The sequence below is a fragment of the Hippopotamus amphibius genome, chromosome 16 (genome assembly GCF_030028045.1).
Source record: "Hippopotamus amphibius kiboko isolate mHipAmp2 chromosome 16, mHipAmp2.hap2, whole genome shotgun sequence".
NCBI lineage: Eukaryota > Metazoa > Chordata > Mammalia > Artiodactyla > Hippopotamidae > Hippopotamus > Hippopotamus amphibius.
In genome coordinates, this window is record NC_080201.1 from 30,807,341 (window position 1) to 30,831,642 (window position 24,302).

Consider the following 24,302-nt stretch of genomic DNA (forward strand, 5'->3'; position numbering starts at 1 on the left):
CTAGCGCCCGCCTCTCCTCCGCGGCCCTCCTCGCCCCCCTCCTCTTATTCCCCCCTCCCCTCCTCGGTCTCTCCCTCTCTCTCTCACTCAGACTCTCGAGCGCCGGCCCCAGGATGACAATCACATCCCAGGCGCGCCGATCTCTTCCAACTTTCCTCCCCTGCTAAGTTGGGGTGGAGCGGCGGTTCCGACACAAGGCGGGCCCTGGTGGCCGGTCCCGCTGCCCCGAAGCACAAAGGGAACGGCGCCGCGGACTGCGCGCCAGCGAACGCTCTGCTTTCTCTACGCCACGGTAAATCGCAGAGTTAGCGGATTTCTTGTTCACCAGGAGTCTGGGCTCCAAGGAGGATCGCCGCCCACCTGCTCCTGGCTTCTCCCCCAAGCTAGGGGACCCGAAAGCGAGTTGGAGACCCGGAATGAAGGCCCCTGGGAGAGTCGGATGGATGCCAGCGTGCAGGGCGCATGGATTCCGGGGTGACTGTCCCTCTCAGCCAGCAGCAGCAGGTGGGCGAGAGACAGGCCTTGGACATCTGCACGTCTCCAGCCCGGCCTCCCTTCCACCAACACCTTGCCAGACGGCGAGGGAAGAGGCACCGGGGACCCAGTACCACGGGGTAGCCTTTCTCTAGAGAGGCAGTGGCCAAGAGCTGCCAGACGGAGAAGCAGCTACACCGGAGTAGTTCTCCGGACCCCACTACACCCCCTACTGCAATGCCTCGCTTTCTCGGGGCTCTGCACCATCCGCAGCTCGCCCCGAGAGGCCGGCGGCGGCGGCGGTGGCGGTGGTGGTGGCAGTGGTGATGGTGGTGGTGGAGGAGGTGGTGGAGGAGGTGGTGGAGGTGGTGGAGGATGCGAGCCCTCTTCCCCTTCGCACTCACTCTCGCACCCGCCCACGCTCCACTGCTACCCCTCTGCGGAGCAGCGCCAACCACCGTTTGTTCAGCGAGGCGCTGGCAAGGCAGACACACACAGCTGAGTCACAGGCCGAGCCCTTGCCCACGAAGGCCACACAGTTAGACTACAAAGCAGACCCTTTGCCTGTCTCTCCACCCCGCGCCGCCACACGCCTCAGAAGCACTCGAACTCTGGGACAGACAGGGGCGCTGGTGAACCAGGATAGGGGCTGGCACAGTGCTGGGCACTCCGCTGGAGCCCAGTAGGTCGGGGACTTTGTAGCTTTTTGTAATGAGGTCACACAGAAGCCGAAGTATGCCTATGCACAAACTTCCCCTCGATGACTCTGACAGGCGAGATGCACTTTGTGAGCTCCAGACCCCACACAGAAACCCACGCTTCACATCCGCACGCTCGCCGCAGAGCGACTTCACGCACGCGCGCTGACTCCTCCCCCCAGTCAGTTCCCCCAGGCTCCGCCTCTCAGGCGGACGTTCCCGTGCAACCTCTCTATCCGCCCGGCCCCGTCCCTTCTGGCCTTCACCTCTAATTGGACGCTGTCCCCTATTGGCTCCGCCCTTCGGCGACGTGAGCTCGCTTCCCTTCGAGTCACGGCGCCGAGGGGACGGGGCTGGGCGGGGCGTCGGCGCCCTATTGTCATGGAGACGGGAAGCTGGCGGAGGTGGTGGCTGGCACAGCCGGGCTGAGGTGGCAGCGAGCCGGCCGAGACTGAGGTGAAGCCGAGCCGCCCGGAGCGCGCGCAGCCGGCCAGTGGCGGCCTCTCAGGCAGCCAAGGGGCAGTGTCCTCCGGGGCTCGGACTAGGCCCGGGTGGTCGCGGGGAGTGCCCCGGAGCGTCCCCGCCCTGCTCGCCTCGCTCCCGCCTCCTACGGCCCCTCAGCTCCCCAGCGCCCGCCCCCGGCTCCGCCCGCCGCCGCCGCCGCCGCCGCCGCCGCAGCCCCTCGCGCTAACGGTCGGTAGCGGCCCGCGCGCGCCGCCAGCCGGGGGCTCGCGCCAGCCACGAGGGAGCGTCCGTGGCTCGCGCGCCCGCACCGCGGAGGAGAGGTGAGCCCTGGGTCCCCCGTGCCACCGCGTCCCCGCCCCGTCGCGGCCGGGCTTCCTGCCTCTCGAGCCGCGTCCGCGTCCCCTCGTGGACCGGATGGATGCCGCGGTGCCCCGCGCGCCTCCGGGCGCCAGGTGGGCATGGGCCGCGTGAACGTTGGGCGGGCTTCTCATCGTGTGACGGTCCCCGGGCGGGCGGGCGTGGGCGTGTCCCCTCCATCCACGCGCGGCTGCTTCACCCTCTCGGCTCTCGTACAGGATGCTGATTTCTGAAATGCAGCCGTGGAGGTTTGTGCCTCGGAGAATCTGAGTCTGTCAACACAGACATCCTCATTACATCATCCTGCCACTCTGGGCAGCTAAGCTACACCCTCACCCCCAGCCCCCCAAACACACACACACTATGCTTACCACCCCCTCCCCCCTCGTCGTCTTCTACTGTCTTCTTTTTGGTGTCAAGGGCTGGAGAGAATCCTGCAAGATATCGAGGCATTTAGAATTTATGGTTCTGTTGCTGTGGTTGTCACCTCCGCTCTACGTCAAATTTGAGACTCATTTCTTAAGGATGTCTCTATTTTCTGCTTTATTTGCACATTGATGGCTCTGCTGCTCGGCTGGCCATGGCCGCCCATCATCAGAGAGAGACTCATGTTCATATGTGAAAGGGAAGAGCTGATCATGAGCAGGCAGACGGGATTCAGATAGCATCTGGCGGGTTTTCTCCGTTTTCATGTGAAAGCCTTCACGTTTTTGCTGGTAAACAGGAGGTTTTAACTTTTAGTCTTGGTAGCAGTGACGATACTGCTACGTTCCCTTCCCTACACTCCTCTTCCCCCCACACCCTTTTCCAGCTTTGCTGTTTGGGAGCCTGCTTACTTTTAGAAGTAGTTTAACTCGTCTCTTGTCATGGAAGCTTTCTCCCCCAGCAGAGGTGAGAGGTAACTCCCTCTGGTTCCAGGTTACCAAAACGATTCTTTTTCTTTTCGGCTTACTAGTATTGAATTTGTATCTTTCCGAACAATTTAACTTACACTAGGGATAGGTATGCCCTGATTGTTCTTAATGAAAGACTTTAAAAATTCTAATTTTAAAACTTCCTAAGGGTTTATTGGTTTGTCATGTCTGCACGAATCCTGTTATGCATAACTTAAAATTTAGAGCTTTAAAATAGGATCCACAATTGTATCGCTAAGACATGGCGGTGGAGCTCGCTCTTCGAGTTTTGGCTGTACAGTTGTCATTGTTTAAATCAAGTGCAAAAGAAGTTATTCCTGCTTATTTAGTGTAATAACTGTTTACAGTTAAAACTTTAAAGACTCATAAAAGTAGATCTGCTGTATTTTAAAGATCTCATCATTCTTGTGGGAGAGACACAACACTGACGCTAGGAAAGGCAACAGATTGCTTCTGTCATCTCGCTTTGCTGTTTTGGAGTGTACTTAAAGGATTATGATTGATAAGGCTGTCTTGCCAGCGAATGTTGACACAGGTGTGCATCGTTATCTTAATTAAGATCCCAAGAAAATGTTGTCTATAAATGGTGACATAAGAAGGGCGGCATATTTTTGTACAGTTTTGCTTTTGGAGAATTTAATTGCACTAGAAACCTCTTTGAGCTTCCAGATTTTGTGAGCACTTTGGCAGCAGAAGTTTTAGAGAGAAATGATAGTTCAATGTTAAGTGTTCTGGCATGTATTAATGCTACTTGTGGCTTTCTGGCAATGCCTTTGTTGGCTTTCTTTGTGCTCTATCTTTGTGGAATAATGGTTCCTGATTTAGATAGAAAAGCATAAATAGCATAGTATATTATTAAGCAAACGTTTATTAGTGTTCAGGAAAAATATGTAGAGGAAGGCATGCTTAAAGTGCAGAAACAGGAATGTAATAAAAAGGTAAATATATAAGAAATTTATGTCCCATCATTTTTTTAGAAAACAATCTCCTAGAATGTTTTAATGATCTAAAACAATTTCTTTTTTCTTGTTGTCTTGTCGTCAAGTAGTTAGCTACATTGTTTATGGAATGCCTTGTTTTTATTTCCAGACATAGAAGAAAACTGTTTTATTTCTTCCAAAACATGGTTCTGTGCTTTTGAATTGATGAGCAAGTGAAGATGGTGCAGTTAGACTCTTATTAGTTTAAGGATCTGAATCAAAACCTGAATGACCACTAAAATAATATTACTGTCCTTTTCTTCAGTTCTCTGAATGCCAAAACAATAGCAGGATTGGATGCTGTTGATTATATTACCCCTTGGCTTACCCAGCACCTAATACTGTTCAACATAAGTATTGCATTAAGATTTCCACCCTCTCTTTGTTGCTCATGATTTCCTGGAAGCTGGCTGTCCATCAGTGTGTATGTAAGATGTGTGAGTGTTTTTCTTTAATATTAAAACTCATTGTAGAAAGAGGAAATGAAAGTGGAGGAGGCCATAGGCATTATGATCGGAGAGGCCAGGTGTAGAGTCACAGCTCATTCGTGACTCCAAGGATAATTAGCTGCATAGAATTACATGATAAACTAAAATCAAAGAATGACTGACTTAGATTTGTTTCCTGAAACTAAAACAAGAGCATTAATTTTGAGATAATTGCTTTACTTATCCCCCAACTCCCCCAACAAAATTTTTTTTCTGGCAGCTAAGATCAGCATCGCGATGCTATTACCCATATTATTTTCAAATTTGATATGCTTTGTTAAAATGAAATAGGAATGTGAGCTAATTACCTGTCATCTGTTTTAATAAATAACGCCCAGTAATTATCAATATATAATAATACAATATATTTTTACAGTATAGAAATCTCGGGGAAAATTTCAGTGTTCTTCAGTGAGTAATGTGCAAGTAAATGAGATCATGTAATGCTGAGTGAATTAAACATGTTCTTTAAAATAGGTTACGAAAACTATCATATTTTGCAATAGTGTTTTAACTCTGAGATAGCACAGCCTATTTAGTGTGGTAATATCTCAGTATCTTTGTATATTTCCCTTCAGTATCTACATTGTGTTGGCTTCTGTAGTTTAACATCTTTTTGGTATAAATGTTAGCTGTTTTATAAAGAGTAATTGTCCTTAATGGAATAGCAGCTGATACAACTCTAAGAAGATGTAAAATCTTGGGATTATTTTTTTCTTGTTGAGTACTGACTCTGGTTTGCTTTCATAGCACTACTCTGGAGTGTGATACTCATGGCTTATTTCTGCATAAATCTGCAGTATTTTTATAACTAGAGTATACCTAAGCACCGATTTAGCTTGGCAAATTAACTTAGATGCTTCAAAATTGAAAACCAGTATATTCAAATGTAGTTAAAGTTTAAATCTTTATTAGCAAGGATGCACTTAACATTTGTTCAGGAGAAGAGAGTATAATTTTCTCCTGCGGTTGTCATTTATGTGATCCATTTTTCTAGCCTTTCCTCAGGCCAATGATTCCACACCTTGATACAGTCTTTACTTGTTTATTTGCGGTAATACAGAGTGATACCTTGGAAAAAATTAGATTAGATAGTCATATCTAATATCCCCAAAGTATTTAACCAGACTTCTGTGTTTCCTTAAACAGAATCATGTCCATTTTCTGTGCAGGTTATAAGTATGATGCTTCCATAATACATTTGGATGTTTTCAGCTAAGTTTACTTCTGAACTCTGGGGTTCCTCCAAATGTTGGCTGAAATTTGTCCTTGCGCATCCCCAGGCTCATCTGCAAGTGAGTGTCTGCACAGTTGTGCTTATGTGTGGAGTAAATCCAAAATAGCATCAGCGTCTGTATTCCAAAGTATTTATATAGGTAACAGGGATGGTCTAAGTACAGAATGTAGAGAATGTCACTTGAGGCCTTTGATTATTAAAATTTTACCAGTGTGTTATTAAGTAGGAAAATTTTTGATTGATGGAAATGCACTGAATGATTTATTTTTTAATGATATCATTGGATAGTAAAATTTATGAACTCAGTCCTTTTCACAAAAATCAAGACTAAGGTTATATGTTATAGAAATAAAATTATTATTTAAAGGAAAGAATGTTCATACCAAATTACAGTTTTTGATTATTTTCATTACCCCAGTTCTTATAAGAATAAATTTAGCGGGAGTATCAGCTCTGGTCATGGGTACTAAACTCTTTTAATGACAAAAGATATACAGGTGTGCACAAAACTTGTCACTTCTCATCAAAATAGGGGCTGCTGAATACAAGCAGATGAGAAAAGCTATGAGAAAGAAATCGTGCAGAATATTTGTGTTGTCTACTGGGGAGAGCAAAGTGCTGGATTGAGTGATAGAGAGTATTTTCTTAAGTAAAAGTGGTTGGATGACCCCCCCCAAAAAAAAAAAAGCTAATTCTACAGAAGGCAACTCTAGTACAGCCTACAATAGAATAAATGCTTCTCTGTGAATACTTTCAAAGGCATTAAAGTGATTTTTAATGTTATATGAAGTAATGTAATATATAATTGTTTTTTAAATAACACACTTGTGTTCTCCTATCACTGGTTGGGCTTTATGGGGTTTCACATATGACCAAGAGCTGAAGCATTACAGCAACTTTGGAAACACACAAATATAAAGAAAGTGTTAAAACAGTGAGCAGTCTGATTCCTCTTTGTTTGCCTTTAAGCTTAGCTTCTGGTTTTGTTTTGGTTTTTTTTAACCACATGTAAACTTGTTGAATTTAAAAGACAGGAGGATTAGATTTTTTTTTCCCTCCTAAGGATGAATATAGGAAAAATCTAAACATATATGCAAATTGGTTGAGTTTTATATCTTCTTAGCCAAAATTTATTATTAAGATTCATATTTATTTCTTATATATTACTGGTATTCAAATTTATTAAAACTAATACTCCTTTTATATAAGATAAGTGTGTGGAGGGGGGCTCCCCACTCTTGAAAATATGAAGAAAGCATGTCCTTTCAACAGTAATAGGTTATGGTTGATTAATTGAGAAGGTTATACTAAATGTTCTCTAGTGGAAATGGCTAGAGTATGCTTTTTGAGAAATATATCATTCAGGAATAAAATCAATTGAAGTATTGGTAATTAAATTGTAATTCAATGAAGGAAGGAAGTGGTAGGAAAGATGAAGCTAACTATTGCTGTTTTTCTCTTTAAGAATCTACAGTCCATAATGGAGCTACTGTACTGGCTATTGGAAGAAGGAGATTCTGAAGATAGGGAGGTAATATTATCTCCTTTAAAAGAATACTTTCCTCTGTAATCCTGTGCCTTTATTACATGTAAGAACTTTATCTACTAGACAGCAATTTCTTTAAATTTGGGGTATGGAAACAATCTGATTTTCCTGTGCTGAGTTTTTGAGCTGCTCCTCCTGGAGTTATAGGCTGTGTTGGGAGAGCTGAGAAATCTCATCTAGGCATACTCAGCACCCTTAAAATAGCTTCTTTCTGAGAATTAGGTCTGTGATGGTGGCCTACTCCGTTCTAGTAGATGTCATTTTAGTTTGTGGTTGATGTGCAGGCATTGAACGCATTGCTTAGCTGTCCTCATTTACCTCCCAGGCTTCGTTGCTTTCTCTGGGGGAAAGCAGTCTCTGCAGGGCGGTTTACCTCCAGCCGCCACCCAGCTCTGAGTGGGAGACTTGCTGGTTGACAACTGGTTCCAGGGCTCTGCCAAGGAGCTCGCTGGGCCCAGCCTGGGCTGCTCTAGTGCACTGGAGGCCAGGAGCTCCCACACACGGGGTTCCTTCCCTCGTTGTCAGCTTAGGTCCCTTTCCATTTTTTGTGTAATCCTAGGCTATGGGTAATACTTTCACTACGTTGGCTTGCTGCTTTCTTTGCAGCTGTTGCAGGGATTCACATGGAATGGAGGACTCTGTTTTATTCTGGATGAGATCTTTGATCATTTCCCCACATGCTTTTCCAGTTTCAAAAACCTAATGTTGGTGTTAAAGAATGAATCTAAGATTCTTGAACAACAAAAATTAAAAACGAAAAATCTGTATCAATAAGAAAAGCTTCCAACTTTTCATGCTATGTTGCTACATTGTCTATGCAAGTTAAATTAAAAACAGTCAAGCCTTTTTATAAACTTATCAATTGCTATGTCTAAGAATGTTTATAAAGGCTTAAAGTGTATAATGGTATTTATATCAGTTTTTTTCCTTTTTAAGAAAAATGATATACTTTTCTAGTCATCAAAAATATCTACTCCCTGAACTATATCTATGGAGGGATATTAATGTAATAATAAAGGGCTTTATGATATCTAATTATATAATTGGGAAATTGGTAAGCAACAGTAGTAGCTAATATCAGTTTATTCCATTAAAGAGCTGGTATACATTTAAAACAAAAATCTTCAAGAAAAAGACTCTTTAATCTTTAAATCAAATGATGTTTTTGGTTAATACGACAGGAGGAGGAAATATACCAATCTCAGATTCTTTTATTCTTGCCTAGGTAGAGGTTGGAAGCAGCTAAGGAGCTATTAACATGTAGCCTAGGAAAAAAAATGATATAAAAGTGATTACTTGGAAGGCAGTTTACATTTGCAGAACAATTCAATGTTATGACCTTGACCAACTTTTACACTTCATATACTTGGGTTATTACTCCAGCTTTTAAAATATCAATCTATGGTATAGCTTGTGTATGGAATACAAGGGTATTTTTGAGTTGACTAGGTCTTGATGGTCATTCTAATATGTGCTACAGTATTACAAAGTTGAAATGTAATATTAATAGAAGGAAAATATAAAATTTAATATCTGGACAACTGAGACCTTTAAACCTACTTTAAAAGTATAATCTTGACATCTGTGACACTATTTTTTGTCTTTGTTATATAGACAGAATTATAGATATTCTACAATCCAAATGTTTTATTTATTAATTCCAAATTTTGTTCTCTATACATGGACTGTTAAAAGGAGTACGTGCTTTAGTCATGGACTAATTTATTAAGCATTAGTACACAAAAAAGCAGCCTTGATTAATTTAAGACTATGAAAGGGGGCAGGTAAAACTGTTTTCAGCTGAAATTTACTAATGCAGTAACCATTTAAATTAAATGTTTGTTAACATAATAGTGATGGCATTTTCTCCTCCTCCTCCTTGTGGTTTTGTCCAACTAGATGTTACAGTGGCAGTTGCGCTGACTGTTAAGTGTTTAAATGATGACACCATTATGTGAAGTGATTTTGAAATGAGAGATTCCAGCCAAGAATTACATCTGCTCCCATCTCCTTCAAATCATACTCTCTGGCAGTACAGATTATGATTGATTTGTTTGTGACAGATTGCAGGAAACAGTCATTGATTTTTCAATATTTTACCTTAAAATTATTTACAGTTGTAACCATGGGGAGGTATTTCCATGGGCTGTCAGCCCCTGAAAGACTAGGATAATATTCCCTGCTCTCTGACAAGACAAATTACCTGTAATGAGTGCAGTAGCTGAAGGGTATACTTTTATTTTAAAATATGTCAATAACCCCAGTGACTAAACGAATATTGATTTAGCATAATGAAGCCTGAGTAATGTGAAAATGAGCTTTTTCAAGGAGCATGGTACTTTCTTTTTAGCTGGTTGTAAGAAGCTTTTCATTCTTTTCAACTAGCTAGTGGAGATAAGGAGTTTTATATGCAAGCCATCAGGAATGGTAGTGTTGTTTGTGATAACCAGGATCCAAACATTTTGCCCTTGCTTTTCTCGATTCTTTTTCAAACCTTGTTTGGAATCTTACTTTTAGTCATAGAATAGCTACTGATTTGCTTGCTCTTATCTTTAACCAACTTAATATATTTACTATTTCAGCATATTTCGTATTAGAACCTCTGGTATTGAATATTAAAATACAAGTCTATATACAATCATTTGTAGATGACATAATAATTATCTTAAGACATTTCAAATGGGTGTATTGTAGTATTTAATGTGCCGTATTTTATGGTAGAATAATTCCCAGTCCCTGGACATCAGATTGCTTTCAGTGGGAATGAAGATTAATTTACTTAAGTCCTGATATTTTAAGCATCAGTGCATGTTTTCATTTTTGTCAGACTTTGCCTCACTTTTCAAATGTGATTCTCAACTTTTTAATGGATTAAGATTAATACATAAGGTCCTTCAAACAAGAATGATAGTAAAGTAGTATATAGCTTTATTTTGTAGTTCATCAAGGAGCCTGAAGATCTTATGCCTGACTAACTATCTCCATGTCTAACTTGGTAAGGAGAAAATAGGGTAAACAATACCAGTAATATAGTTAGAAAAGTTAGCATTTGAAGATGTCTAACTGGTATTCCATGGGAACCTAATGTATTTTATGGTAACTAATAGTAATACAATTTTATTGAAAGCAATAGGTAAAGTCCCTTTAGAAATTAAAAATGAGTTATGATTTAAAGAAAATTCAGATGGCTCTTTGTGAGTGCTAGTTCTTTTGTAGCATTGTATCGGAAATGTTGCAATAAAATGAAAAATTATACATGTCTTTTAATGGAAAATATGATAGACTCTAGAACAAAAAAATTATTGTTTTCTTTTTTTCCCAGGAATTTGCCTGAGGGTGTGACACAGATGATCTCTGTTACTCGTCTTCGTTGTGTCCTGCAGTAAACTGGATGCTGTATAAAATACTGGTCTCTTGGTTTCAAATGCTGTAAGATCTTAGTTCTCCATCACCCCCTCCCCCAAATTCTTTCCCTTTTTTCTATAAAGGACATTTGAAAATAGAAATATAAAGCTTGCACCATCATCATATATGAAACTGGTAGCCCAAATTCTTCAACCATTGATTTGGTTTATAGTTTTCTAAGTTGATATTGTATCCTTAGAACTTATGTATGCATAAAGCCTATCTATAGATATGCCCTCCAGAAAAAAACAAATATAGATTTTTTTCCTCAATAGTTTTTTAAAATGAAGCATATTTTCTTCAGACAAATCTGTGTTAAGGAAAACATCTGTATTGTTGTTAGTTTCTTTTGGAGTAAAATAATAAATGTATATGGTAAGCACCTCCTGACCCTATCATTTAGTTTAAACCTGTCTGTTCATTTTATAGTACATGTGCGGAACTATTTATGTGAATAAAATTTAATAAATACGTAGATAAAGTAAAGCTTTTTGGGGGGAAATTATTCTCTTTTGGATACTCTGCCCTTTTACATTTCTTTTCTGCCCTTGAAAAAAAAATTCTGCCCTTGTTCTCCTTTAGCGAAAAACTATTTAGATAAAGTGTTTTTAAATCGTGCAAGTCATTGCCTGGGGTTGGTTAAAACATTTCTTTTTTTTTTGAAAAGGAGAAAATGCCTGTTTTAAAAATCTTTCTTGTATTTGTAACTATTAAGATAAACAGTTTACTTTGATACGGTGCATACCAATCTACTTAGTTAATTTTTTTTCCAGAATTTATTTTACTGTGTTTGGGCTGACCTTCTATGAAAACTTAATATAGGAACAAATTAGCATATAATTCTATTTTCCATGTGACCTCAACCAGTTGCAGAATTGTACTGCCACTTTTGGGGGGCAATTTGATAGTTTATGTAGACTGTAGCATTAAGTGTTGGCAAATGTTCGGTGCATCCTGGCTAATGTGTTATCGAAAATGTTTAAAAGTAAGCAGTTAGTGGAAATACTCACTTCTATTACTAAGGTATTAAAATGCCTCCTAAAGGTAGCATTTTTAATTAGTGTACATAATTGATTAGTGATTTCTCTTTCTCCCAAGCGTAAAGCAGCAGGGCAAAGTTAAGTGAGGTCAGTGAAGTATAAGAAGATATTAGGGACTGATGGTGACAATGATCATGGCAACTAAATGGATTTTTTTTCTTTTAGATTCAGCTATCAGTCTTTGAAATTTCCTGTGGTCTATTCACTCTAGATGCAAAGGACATGGAAAAATCAAGTGCTCAAGTGGTTGAAATATGTTTTGGACGTTCTTATTTATAGATTGCAGTATTTTTCCAATTAAATCTGCAGTTGTCATGCAGAAAAAGGTTATGCCCTTCTTGATCACCAGTTTTATTTGAAATGCTTAGCATTGTATTTATTACCAAATGCTATCTGTTTTAATCAAAGTATAGAAAAAATGAAATCAATTTTATATGTTGACTTTTTTTTCTGAAATGACTTTATTAGATTGAATGAATGTTTTTACCTGAAAAAGAGGGTTCCAAAAAAAATCACTGTCTCCATCATACCAATTCTGCTGGCAATCTGATATCATTAGAATAGGTTTAAAATCACTTTCTAATGTGACTGTATTATATTTATTGGAGAAAAAAGACTTGAAACCTATCCATATATATTTTTTAATTCTCTATATTAGTCCCTCTGGAATAGAACACTTTCTTCTCAAAAAATCTATTAGCTCAACTCAGATACAAGAAAAAAAATCATCTTAACTGGCAGAGCATTTGTTACGTGTTTGAATGTTTGGTTTACATAAAGAAGGTTGACATCTAGTCTTCCACAGAGTTCTTAGTTTTGGGTAGACTGAATAATGATGGTTTGCCTTGCCATTGGGAAATTCCATGTTGTGGCCTTTGTGGTAGCTGTAGGAAAACGGAAGGATTCCTCTGTGGCAGGCAGGCCTCTGGCTTCTGTGATGTGAACACTGTTAAGGGGTATGTCTGACCAGAGGTAGTCCATAATGAGGGAACTGGGGAGATTCACAGATGCTGATAACACTGGAAGAAACAGTTGTGAGTGCCTGTTTTGTAAATTACCCAATTTGTACTTCATCCACTTCTGTAGTTTTTATAAAGAAAGTGCTATGATAAATTCTTAAGCTCAGATCTCTATATGGCAGAGTAAATTTATCAGGCTAGAGTGTTTCTTTTTTATTTTTAATTAAACTTTATATTTTGAGATAATTACAGATTTCACATACGGTCATAATAAATAATGGAGAGGTCCTTTGTACCCTTTACCTAGTTTCCCCCAATAGTATAGTGTACAGTACAATATCACCACCTGGACATTGGCATCATTATAGCCAAAATACAGAACATTTTCTTTACCACAAGGAATCTTATATTGCCCTTTTATATCCATCCTTGCTTCTCTCCTGCTCCTGTTCCTTAGCTTTAGCAACCACGAGGCTGTTCTCCATTTCTATAATTTTTACTTTTTAAGAATGTTGTATAAATGGAATCATACAGTATAAAACCTTTTGGGATTGATTTTTCTCACTCAGCACAATTTTCTGGAGAATCAACTTGCATATTTCAAGTCTGTTCTCTTTATGGTTGTCCCACAGTTTGTTTAACCATTTACCAGTTGAGACTTAAGGGCTGTTTCTGGTTTTTCACTATTATGAATAAAACTGCTATAAACATTCATGTACAGATTTTTGTGTTAATGTTAAGTTTTCATTTTCCTGGGATAAATGCCCAGGAGTGCGATTGTGGGTCATACGATAATTCGATAGAGTATTTCTTTTTAAGACTAGGATTGATTTTGTGTGTATGGAAGGGGAGACAAAGAGGACATCTACATTTTTGTGGTATTCTTGCTTTAACTGGATTTGTTTACGATTCCAAAACATACGGACTGTCTTAAATAACATGTAGCTAGATACCAAAAAACATTTTTCCACAACCCAGATTTTGTTCTTATTTTTAGAGAAATACTTTTGAGAAAAAAATTGCTTTTTTGGAGGGTAAACAATTTCTCTGCAATGAATAAAGGTAGATATACACTATAGAAAAGATGCTGCAAAGCTGACAGGTTACTTGGGGAAATTTGTGGGAAATTTCCCAAGTGTTAATAGAGAGACTTGATGTTCAAGGATATATTGTAATAGTTTCTAAATTGGTAGACTCTAGCTTTTGTCACTGCCATGTTGCCTGCAGTTTTTTTTTTTAAGCTCTTTATTGGAATATAATTGCTTTACACTCTCGTACCTTTTTGAGGTACACCAAAGTGAATCAGCTGTATTTATACATATATCCCCATATCCCCTCCCTCCCGCAACTCCCTCCCACCCTCCCTGTCCTGGCCCTCTAAGGCGTCACCCATCATTGAGTTGATCTCCCTTTGTTATACAGTAACTTCCCACTAGCTGTCTGTTTTACATTTGGTAGTGTATCTATGTCTATGCTACTCTCTCACTTCATCCCAGCTTCCTCTTCGCCCCCTCCCCCCCAGCCCTGTGTCCTCAAGTCCATTCTGTACATCTGCATCTTTATTCTTGCCCTGTCACTGAGTTCATCAGTACCATTTTTTTAGATTCCATATATATGAGTTAGCATACGGTATTTGTTTTTCTCTTTCTGGCTTACTTCGCTCTGTATGACAGTCTCTAGGTCTATCCTCCTCATTACATATAGATCAATTTCATTCCTTTTTATGGCTGGGTAACATTCCATTATATATATGTTCCACATCTTCTTTATCCATTCATCTGTTGATGGGCATTTAGGTTGCTTTCATGTCCTGCCTATTGTAAATAGTGCTGCAGTGAACATTATGGTACATATTTCTTTTTGGATTATGGTTTTCTCTGGGTATATGCCCAGTAGTGGGATTACTGGGTCATATATGGTAGTTCCATTTTTAGTTTTTTAAGGAACCTCCAAACTTTTCCATAGTGGCTGTACCAGCTTACATTCCCACCAACAGTGCAGGAGAGTTCCCTTTTCTCCACACCCTCTCCAGCAATTATTGTTTCTAGATTTTTTGATGATGGCCATTCTGACTAGTGTGAGGTGATACCTCATTGTGGCTTTGACTTGCATTTCTCTAATGATTAGTGATGTTGAGCATCTTTTCATGTGTTTGTTAGCCATCTATACGTCTTCTTTGGAGAAATGTGTATTTAGGTCTTCCTCCCATTTGTGGATTGGGTTATTTGCTTTTTTAGTGTTAAGCTGCATGAGCTGCTTATGTATTTTGAAGATTAATCCTTTGTCTGTTGCTTCGTTGGCAAGTATTTTCTCGCATTCTGAGGGTTGTCTTCTTATCTTTCTTATGGTTTCTTTTGCTGTGCAAAAGCTTTTAAGTTTCATTGGGTCCCATTTGTTTATTCTTGATTTTATTTCCATGATTCTAGGAGGTGGGTCCAAAAGGATCTTGCTTTGATGGATGTCATAGAGTGTTCTACCTATGTTTTCCTCTAGGAGTTTCATAGTGTCTGGCATGACATTTAGGTCTTTAACCCATTTTGAGTTTATTTTTGTGTATGGTGTTAGGAAGTGTTCTAATTTCCTTCTTTTACATGTTGCTGTCCAATTTTCCCAGCACCACTTATTGAAGAGGCTGTCTTTTTTCCATTGTATATTTGTGCCTCCTTTGTCAAAGATAAGGTGCCCATATGTGTGTGGGTTTACCTCTGGGTTCTCTATTCTGTTCCATTGATCTTCCTTTCTATTTTTGTGCCAGTACCATACTGTCTTGATCACTGTGGCCTTGTAGTATAGTTTGAAGTCAGGAAGCCTAATTCCACCAACTCCGTCTTTCCCTCTCAAGATTGCTTTGGCTATTCGGGGTCTTTTGCATTTCCATACAAATCATAAGATTTCTTGTTCTAGTTCTGTGAAAAATGCCGTTAGTATTTGATAGGGATTGCATTGAATCTGTAAATTGCTTTGGGTAGGATAGTCATTTTCACAATATTGATTTTTCTAATCCAAGAACATGGTATGTCTCTCCATCTGTTTGTATCGTCTTTGATTTCTTTCATCAGTGTCTTATAGTTTTCTGCATACAGGTCTTTCGCCTCCTTAGGCAGGTTTATTCCTAGGTATTTTATTCTTTTTGTTGCAATGGTAAATGGGAGAGTTTCCTTAATTTTTGTTTTTGCTCTTTCGTTATTAGTGTGTAGGAATGCAAGAGATTTCTGTGCATTAATTTTATATCCTGCTACTTTACTAAATTCATCAATTAGTGCTAGCAGTTGTCTGGTAAAATCTTTAGGGTTTTCTATGTATATCATGTCATCTGCAAAGAGTGACAATTTTACTTCTTTTCCAGTTTAGATTCCTTTTCTTTCATTTTCTTTGATTGCTGTGGCTAACACTTCCAAAACTATGTTGAATAATAATGGTGAGAGTGGACACCCTTGTCTTGTTCCTGTTCTTAGAGGGAATTCTTTGTTTTTCCCCATTTAGAATGATGTTGGCTGTTGGTTTGTCATATGTGGCTTTGATTATGTTGAGGTAATTTCCTTCTATGCCCATTTTCTGGGGAGTTTTTTTTATCATAAATGGGTGTTGAATTTTGTCAAAAGCTTTTTTCTGCATCTATTGAGATGATCATATGGTTTTTATCCTTCAATTTGTTAATATGATGTATCACATTGATCGATTTGTGTATATTAAAGAATCCTTGCATTCCAGGGATAAACCCCACTTGATCATGGTGTATGATCTTTTTAATGTGCTGTTGGATTCTTTTAGCTAGTATTTTGTTGAGGATTTTTGCATCTATATTCATCAGTGATATTGGCCTGTAATGTTCTTTTTGTATGACGTCTTTGCCTGGTTTTGGTATCAGGGTGATGGTGGCCTCGTAGAGTGAGTTTGGGAGTTTTCCACCTTCTGCTATATTTTGGAAGAGTTTGAGAAGGATAGGTGTTAGCTCTTCTCTAAATGTTTGATAGAATTCACCTGTGAATCCATCTGGCCCTGGGCTTTTGTGTGTTGGGAGATTTTTAGTCACAGTCTCAATTTCAGTGCTTGTGATTGGTCTGTTCATATTTTCTTTTTCTTCCTGGTTCAGTCTTGGAGGATTGTAGTTTTCTAAGAATTTATCCATTTCTTCCAGGTTATCCAATTTGTTGGCATATAGTTGCTTGTGGTAGTCTCTCATGATCTTTTGTATTTCTGAGGTGTCCATTGCTACTTCTTTTTCATTTCTCTTTCTGTTGATTTGCATCTTCTCCCTCTTTTTCCTGATAAGTCTGGCTAATGGTTTATCAATTTTGTTTATCTTCTCAAAGAACCAGCTTTTAGTTTTATTGATCTTTGCTATTGTTTCCTTCATTTCTTTTTCATTTATTTCTGATCTGATCTTTATGATTTCTTTCCTTTTGCTCACTTTGGGGTTTTTTGTCTTTCTTTCTCTAATTGTTTTACGTGTAAGGTTATTAGGTTGTTTATTTGATATTTTTCTTGTTTCTTGAGGTAGGACTGTATTGCTACAAACTTCCCTCTTAGAACTGCTTTTGCTGCATCCCATAGGTTTTGGGTTGTTGTGTTTTCATTGTCATTTGTTTCTAGGTATTTTTTTTATTTCCTCTTTGATTTCTTCAGTGATTTCTTGGTTTTTTAATAGCGTATTCTTTAGTTTCCATGTTTGTATTTTTTACAGTTTTTTTCCTGTAATTGATATCTAGTCTCATGGTGTTGTGGTCAGAGAAGATGCTTGATACAATTTCAATTTTCTTGAACTTACCGAGGCCTGCAGTTTTTATTTGTAAAATGAATTCATTACCTTTACAATGATTGCAGTTAATGTCCATCTAATTCAACTATATGCACTTAGGAAGAAAAAGAAGGAAATAGAAAACAATAAGTATCTTTTCTAGTACATGGCTCCTAAAAGGCAACCATTGATACTTTACATGATGCTTAATGAAAGAAAGAGCTCTGTTCCTAACCCTGGTGGAGATCATACTGTTATACTTACTGAGACATAGTGAGGCATGTACAAAACCATCAATGCTATATTTTGGGAGAGATCCACTGAAAGGATTTTCAAGGATAATTTTTATTCTGATTTTCCACCATATATATTGATTTTAGAAATCTTACTGAAGATGTAGCTCCATTTCTTTTTTAGAAACATTGGATGCCATTAACTGGTTACAGTAATCCTTGTAACAAAAGTCAATATTTTAAGTCTTTAACCTTTCTGAATGAGGCCCTAGGCCCTAACCCCAGTCATGCAGTGCTCCTAAATATAGTTTAATCTTTAGCCCATTATGGTCATGACCACAGTGATATAAATGACAAGATAATAAAATAGTCTTTGCCCTTAAAAATGATCTGGACAAAAGATAGTATGGACATATGGAATCTTTGAATACCAGTAGTTACTCATGAAGCAGCTAGGGAAGGATCCCCTGTCTAGCACTTCTAGGCACTGGGACCCTAATGGTAAAGAAGAGCAATTCGGGCCCTGATCCCTTTGCATGGTTCTTATGGTTCTTAGATTGGGGGGTGGGGGGTGGGAACAGGGAAGAGATAGAAACCAACCTGAGTATGTGTTACTAGAAATACAGAACCTTCAGAATTTAGGAGAGAGACTAGGAAAGCTGAAACTGCAGGAGCAGGCCTCACAGAAAATGGCAGGCTTGAATTGGGAAGAAGCCTATATGTGACACAGAGAAGGAGGACATCAGGAGGAGAGGGAAAGGAGCTGTAGTGTGGTCTGTTGGAAGTGAGGTGCAATCTGGTCTGGCTAGAATTTCCTGGCCAGTATCAGGAAATCAGCATCAAAACAGTATGTGACTGCCCCAAAGTATACTTAACAGCTTCCTGTGTTTTAGGAACTAATCAGAAATGTGGCATGCTTTCTTTAGAGTAATGTGTGAATTTAAATATGGATAATAATGGAAAAATAAATGGATATTCTTCTTAAAACCAGGACTTAGAAGTATCTTTTAGGTCATGAGGCTCAGTCTGTGTGTGTGTGTATGTGAAAAACAGTATTATTTTCCCCCTTTTATGTTTGATAAGGAATAAGATATTTTGTTCCTTTCTGATGTCTTAAATGCATAATCTCTAAGACCATAATATTTTGTTTTATTTATTTTAGGCTTAAAATAAAAGAACAAAGTTCTTTTAGAAGAGCTCCAAAATTAAAACTGCAAGATCAAATATAGATAAAAGTTACATAAAGAGTACATTTACAAGATGGTACATAGAATATAGATATTTCTGTGCTTTTTTTTCCCTAAGTGTTTAAGATAGTAAGAGAGCTGAGAACCTTTTCTAAATATGCATCCAATTTTAGGAGGCTAAACTAGGATGCTCTAATATAACTGAGGCCCTTTAAGTCAGGAGCTTGGAAAAAGGAAGCCACCTAAGGGAGTATTAGAGTTTCTTTAAATTTATATAAATCATAGATTTGATCAAAGTGGTTATAAGAGACATCAAAATTAAGATACTCAGGATTTTGTACGTAATAATACAGATTCCAGTGCCGCCATTGCCAATGAAGAGGCCAAAATGAATTGTGTTTTACGGAAATGCTACATTAGGTGGGCGACTTAAAAGTTCTGAGTACACATAATGACCCAGCAATGTAGAATCGTCTTGTAATACTGTTTATCTAACAGTTTAAAAAAAAAAAGAAAAAGAAAATGATGCTATTTTAAACAGTTAAAAAAAATTTTTTTTACAAATACTGCAAATCATAGGTTGGTTACCACTAGACTTCCTGACTCTGCTGTGATTGCTGTATTCTCTGTATATTCTTTTAAAATACCAGGCACTTTATAATTTTGTCTATAATTGTTTATATATATTTCCTCCACAAAATGTTTTTAGAACAACTTATTGCTAAATTACCTTAACCTACCTGCCATCTTTAAACTTTATGTATGAATATACTGAAGTGTCAGTTGCAAGGCACATTAGCAGACTATGTAATTTTTTTTCTCCAGGAGTCTTTTTATTCAAAACACCTTTCAAACTCAGTGCATAAAAATAGCAGGCAGCTTCCACTTGGAGGCTTTTTAAGCTGGAGAAGATGTGTTTTTCACGTGAAGAAACTGAATCCCAGGAAGATGAAATGCCTTGCTAGTAAGTGGTAATAAGGATCGTTCGACGGACTCCAGAGCAAATGCTGCCAACTTGAAGATGTTTGTCTGCAATTCTGGAAATTCAGTCTACAGATGCTTGTATCACAACTGTATTCTTCATAATATTTTATTCTGTACATGTCAGAAATAAATGTCTACTTGCCATCTATACACATGCAAACATTTTGGCATCCAGTATGGGTACAAGTAACAAGTTAAAGTATGTTAATCTCAAAACTGAATTTTAACCAATAGAATGTTCCATGTATTCATTATTATTTATACATACCTGCTGGGTTTTAACATTGTGATAAATCCAGGGAATCAAATATGAATACAATATATTCCCAGAATTCAACAAAGTGGGCATTGGGCTCAGGCCTGGAGATGGTGAACAGCAGGCAGTGTTTGCCTTTGTGGAGCTTGGAGCTTAGCGTCTACTGTGGCTACAGAGGTAAAAGCAGACCATTACAGCACAGCACGATGAGAGGGAAAGGCCAGGTGCTGTGGGGCCACAGGGGCAGATTCCCCAGCCAAGCCTGACAGAGGGTGGGCAAAATCAAGGAAGGCTTCCCAGAGGAGAGGGGCATTGGGGTTGAGCCCTGAAGGAAGAGGGAACAAAGAAAGACAAGGGAGAGCGTGGTGCATTTGGCAGTTTGAAAGGAGCAGGAGAGGTGCATGAGGAGATGAGAGAGATGAGATGAGAGTAGGCAGGGGCCAGGCTGCGAAGGGCGGTTTATACACCGAACAGTGCAGCTGGGACTTCATTTCACTTTCACCTGATCAGCTCTGCGTCGCAGAGGTATTACTTTCGGTGGCAGCATGGGGAGTGCATTGACTAGTTCAGTGGTTTTTGCAAGTAACTGTCCGCGGGTGAGAAAAGCTGTGGGAGCTGAGAAAGTGGCCAGAGGAAGGAGCAATGCCAGCGGGTTGATGGGAGATACTAAGATGCTAGAAATAAAAGGACGTGTGACTGACTGGTTCCATATGAGGGTAAAGGAAAAGCATGTCAACAATGGTGTCGAGAAGGCTACAGCAGTTAGGTCGTGGTGGTGGTGTTTTGAGGCATGGAACCTGGGAGAAGGAGGTCTAACCGGAGAAAAGACAGTGTGGGCCGAGCAGTTGGTTTTGCGGGCCTAGTAGAATACCCAGGGGATTTGGAACTCACAATCTAGTAGCAGGCAGGGAACACAATCTGTTCTTTCAGAGCGGTCCATTTTCTTTTCTCTGAAAGGCAGATTTCTCAAAAAAAAAATGTTTTCTTTCATTATTAAATGAGTTTTCCCTTTTTTTTCTTGTGTGATACAGCTGTAACGGTCCTGTGAAAAGCAAGTCTGAGACGAACTGTTCAATATTATTGGGCAATGTTTGCTTTTTAAAAAAGATGGGGTTCAGAAGGATATAAAGGAAGGAAAGTGAATGTTCCTGGCTATAGCTGTCCCCTAAACCGTTCAGTGGATTAAGTATACTAAATTTCAGTTGTGCAGAGGGATTTATAGATAGAGAGGGAGGGGTAAAACATTTCCTGGAAAAAAGCACTGGAGAATATTTTTGTTTTTAGAAACTTGGTGAGTTTGGATTACAACATATGTTTAAGTGATTAGTAAGTAACATTATCTGGATCATATTACTTCCAACATTCACCCACAAGTCCTTACTCAGCACATACTGGGTACTGGGTACTGGGCAGCATTGGCTGTCAAGTAGAGACCACAGTGGGCATGGTCCTTCCCTCACAGAGTTTATAGTCTAGCTGGAGGATTATAAATCCTAAAGGTAGCTTTTTATGATATTTCTGTCTGTGTCTATTTAATATAGTTGACATACATTGTGAAGACAGCTTAAATGACTCTCAAATCCCATGTAAAAGAACACTTACGCCTCCAGAGGGCACTGCCATTTTCAAAGGAGGAAGAGAAAGAAAGGATTCAGGTTGCCTTGACTTTCTATTGAGGTGGGGCTGCTGGAATTGTTCTTCAGAGCAGGGAGTTGGAGCATATGTGGACAGTAGCTCCTGAGTGGCTAAGAAATAGAGTTGTGACTTGTTTGCTCAAAAGGGTCCATATTCCCCACCAGAGTGGTACATTTGTTACAGTTGATGCACCTGTATTGACACCATCACCCAAAGACCATAGTTTACATTAAAGTTAACTGTTGGTGTTTTACATTCTCTGGATTTGGACAAATGTGTACTGACATGTATCCACCATTAGAGTATCATACAGAGTAGTTTCACTGCCCTAAAAATCCTCTGTGCTTTACCTACTCATCCATTCCTCTCCACTAATCCCTGACAGCCCCTGATCTCTTTACTGTCTTCATAGTTTTGTCTTTTCCATAATGTCGTGCTGTTAGAATCATCAAGTACTTATTTAACCTTTTCAGATTGGCTTTTTTTAGTTAGTAATATAATTTAAGGTTTCTCTATGTCTTTTCATGGGTCTTTCTAACTCATTTCTTTTTAGTGCTGAATAATATTTCACTGTCTGCATGTACCAGAGTTTATCCATTTACCTAATGAAGTACATCTCAGTTGTTTCCAAGTTTTGGCAGTTCTGAATAAAGTGGCTATAAACATCTGTGTGCAGGTTTTGTGTGGATATAAATTTTCAGCTCCTTTGGGTAAATACCATGGGGCGCTACTGTTGGGTCATATGTAAGGGTATTTAGTTTTATAGGCTACCAGACTTACAAAAGTGGCTGTATTGTTTTGCATTCTCACCAGCAGTGAATGAGACAGACCCATGATTAGGTCTCTTTTCATGAGCCTGCACCTCTTGCCTGAACTTTACAATCCTTCTCAGTCTGCTGCCCGCTTATGTAGGACAGGATGGCTAGAATGGGCTGGAGTTACATATTTCCCTTCCTCCCTGTGGAAGGCTAGAGCCAGCTGGAAGTGGGTATTTCTTTTCCCTCAGGTCACTTAGGCTCTGGTAAAACCCTAGCAGGTTAGGCTCTATTAAAATAGTTTCTCCCGTGGGCAGATCTTGTTAAGAAGAAAGCTCTGGCACATTTGAAAATGATTCCTTTTCTCCTCCCTCTGCCAGAAGCATGAGGGGATTTTTCCTGAACAGTCACTGTGAGAACCTGGTTGAGCTCCTGGAGGTAAAACTCATAAAAGTGTGGGGAACTCCCTGTGACTGGGTCCCCCTGGAACTTTTGCCTCTCAGAGTTATCCACACTGAGCCTTCAGCAATTGGTCAATTATAGTTTGGGTTCTCCTGCCCTGGCATTGGTTCCCATGGAGGTTTCTGCTTGTGGGTTTCTGCTCTAGTAAATTGTGGTTTTCTGCATTCAGCTGTCTCTCTCTCCAATTTTAGGGGCAGAAGTTTGCCCTGTAACCTCTCTTCTTTTATGGATCTCACAAGATTGGTTGATTTTTCAGTGTGTTCAGTTTTTTACTTTTTCAGATTGGAGTTGGTGACATCTAAGCTCCTTATGTGTTGGACCAGAAACTGGAAATCTACAAACATTTATCAGCCTGTGACAAGATAAATACCAAATATAAGAGAATGCATTTAGAAACCTATATAGCGATTTGAGTTTGCCATGATATCCAAGTGCACGATTTTATATTTCACAAAAATATTGGTCAGCAGAAAGTTGGAAATTACAAACAAAACAAAACAACAACAAGCAAGTGGCCCTTCACTACAGATGGGTGGAGAAGCATGGGACTAGGAGGCAGTCAAGAAAATGATGATTTGGGGCTGGGAATTACACCATTTTTGCAGTTGTCCAGAAGGTGCTCTGAGATCCCAGGGGAAGAGGGTCAAACGGCTTGGAGTGCACAGGAAAGGGTGATTAGGGCTTTTCAGATTGGATGTGGGGGGCGGAGGATACAGCGGCATATGGGAGAGCATAGACATCCTCCACCACCGCTGCCCACCACCACCTAACCTTGCCCCTGCTGTCAGAGTGATCTTCCTAACATGGAGATCAGATCATGTCACACCCTTGTTTAAATCCTTTAGAGACACCTTCTGCCTAATGCTCCTCAACTTCTCAGCCCCACTCCAAGGCTGCTCACCACCTGACCAGAGGACCTCTCTCACACTGTTTTCTGCCACTCCAGCCTGTGCACCCTTCTCTCCAGCGGCTGGTTTTCACAGAGTAAATCACAGCGTGCACTGCCACCTCCATTATGCACCTCCATCATGCATATGCAACAAGTATGCACCTGTGGCCTCTTCTGCTAGGGAGGCTTTCCCTCCTCTCTTTTCTGGTGAAGTCCCACATATCCTTAAACATCATCCTCTTGGGGGGGGTTTCTGCATTTGATGTCAGATGCACAGGTGAGGTGGACCCAGGTTGACTGGACTCGAGTGAGTGAGTGTGGAGCTGGATGGGAAACTTACAGATTCAGCCACACTTCTGACAATCTCATGTTCTTGTGTCTCCATTGGGCATCACACGACTGGAAAGGGGGATGTGTTTCAGGCCATTAGGTAGAAGCAATTACTAAATAACACTGAAACTAGCATCTGGATGCTTCAGAGCTGGGGGGAGACAGGAGAAGAGGCCACTGACGTTCAGGCTTTCCTGGGGCAGCTTTCCTGGGGGTCCCATCCTTCTCAAGCCTCTAAAGCAGGGCTTGGCAAGCTTTTTCTCAGAGGAG

At 40.0% G+C, this 24,302-nt stretch overlaps 1 long non-coding RNA gene across 3 annotated transcripts; it reads left to right on the forward strand.

Annotated features, from left to right (window-relative positions):
- The first annotated feature begins 862 nt into the window (after nt 1–862).
- Nucleotides 863–22,141, forward strand: LOC130838553 (uncharacterized). 3 transcript variants are annotated; one of them, XR_009049692.1, is made up of 5 exons: nt 863–1,957; nt 5,526–5,671; nt 7,079–7,144; nt 10,482–10,588; nt 11,770–22,141. It is a non-coding gene; the product is annotated as an uncharacterized LOC130838553 (long non-coding RNA). The 3 variants fall into 3 exon arrangements; XR_009049691.1 differs by having other exon boundaries at nt 865–2,089; nt 5,549–5,671; XR_009049690.1 differs by having other exon boundaries at nt 1,476–1,957; nt 5,549–5,671.
- The last annotated feature ends 2,161 nt before the right edge of the window (nt 22,142–24,302 follow it).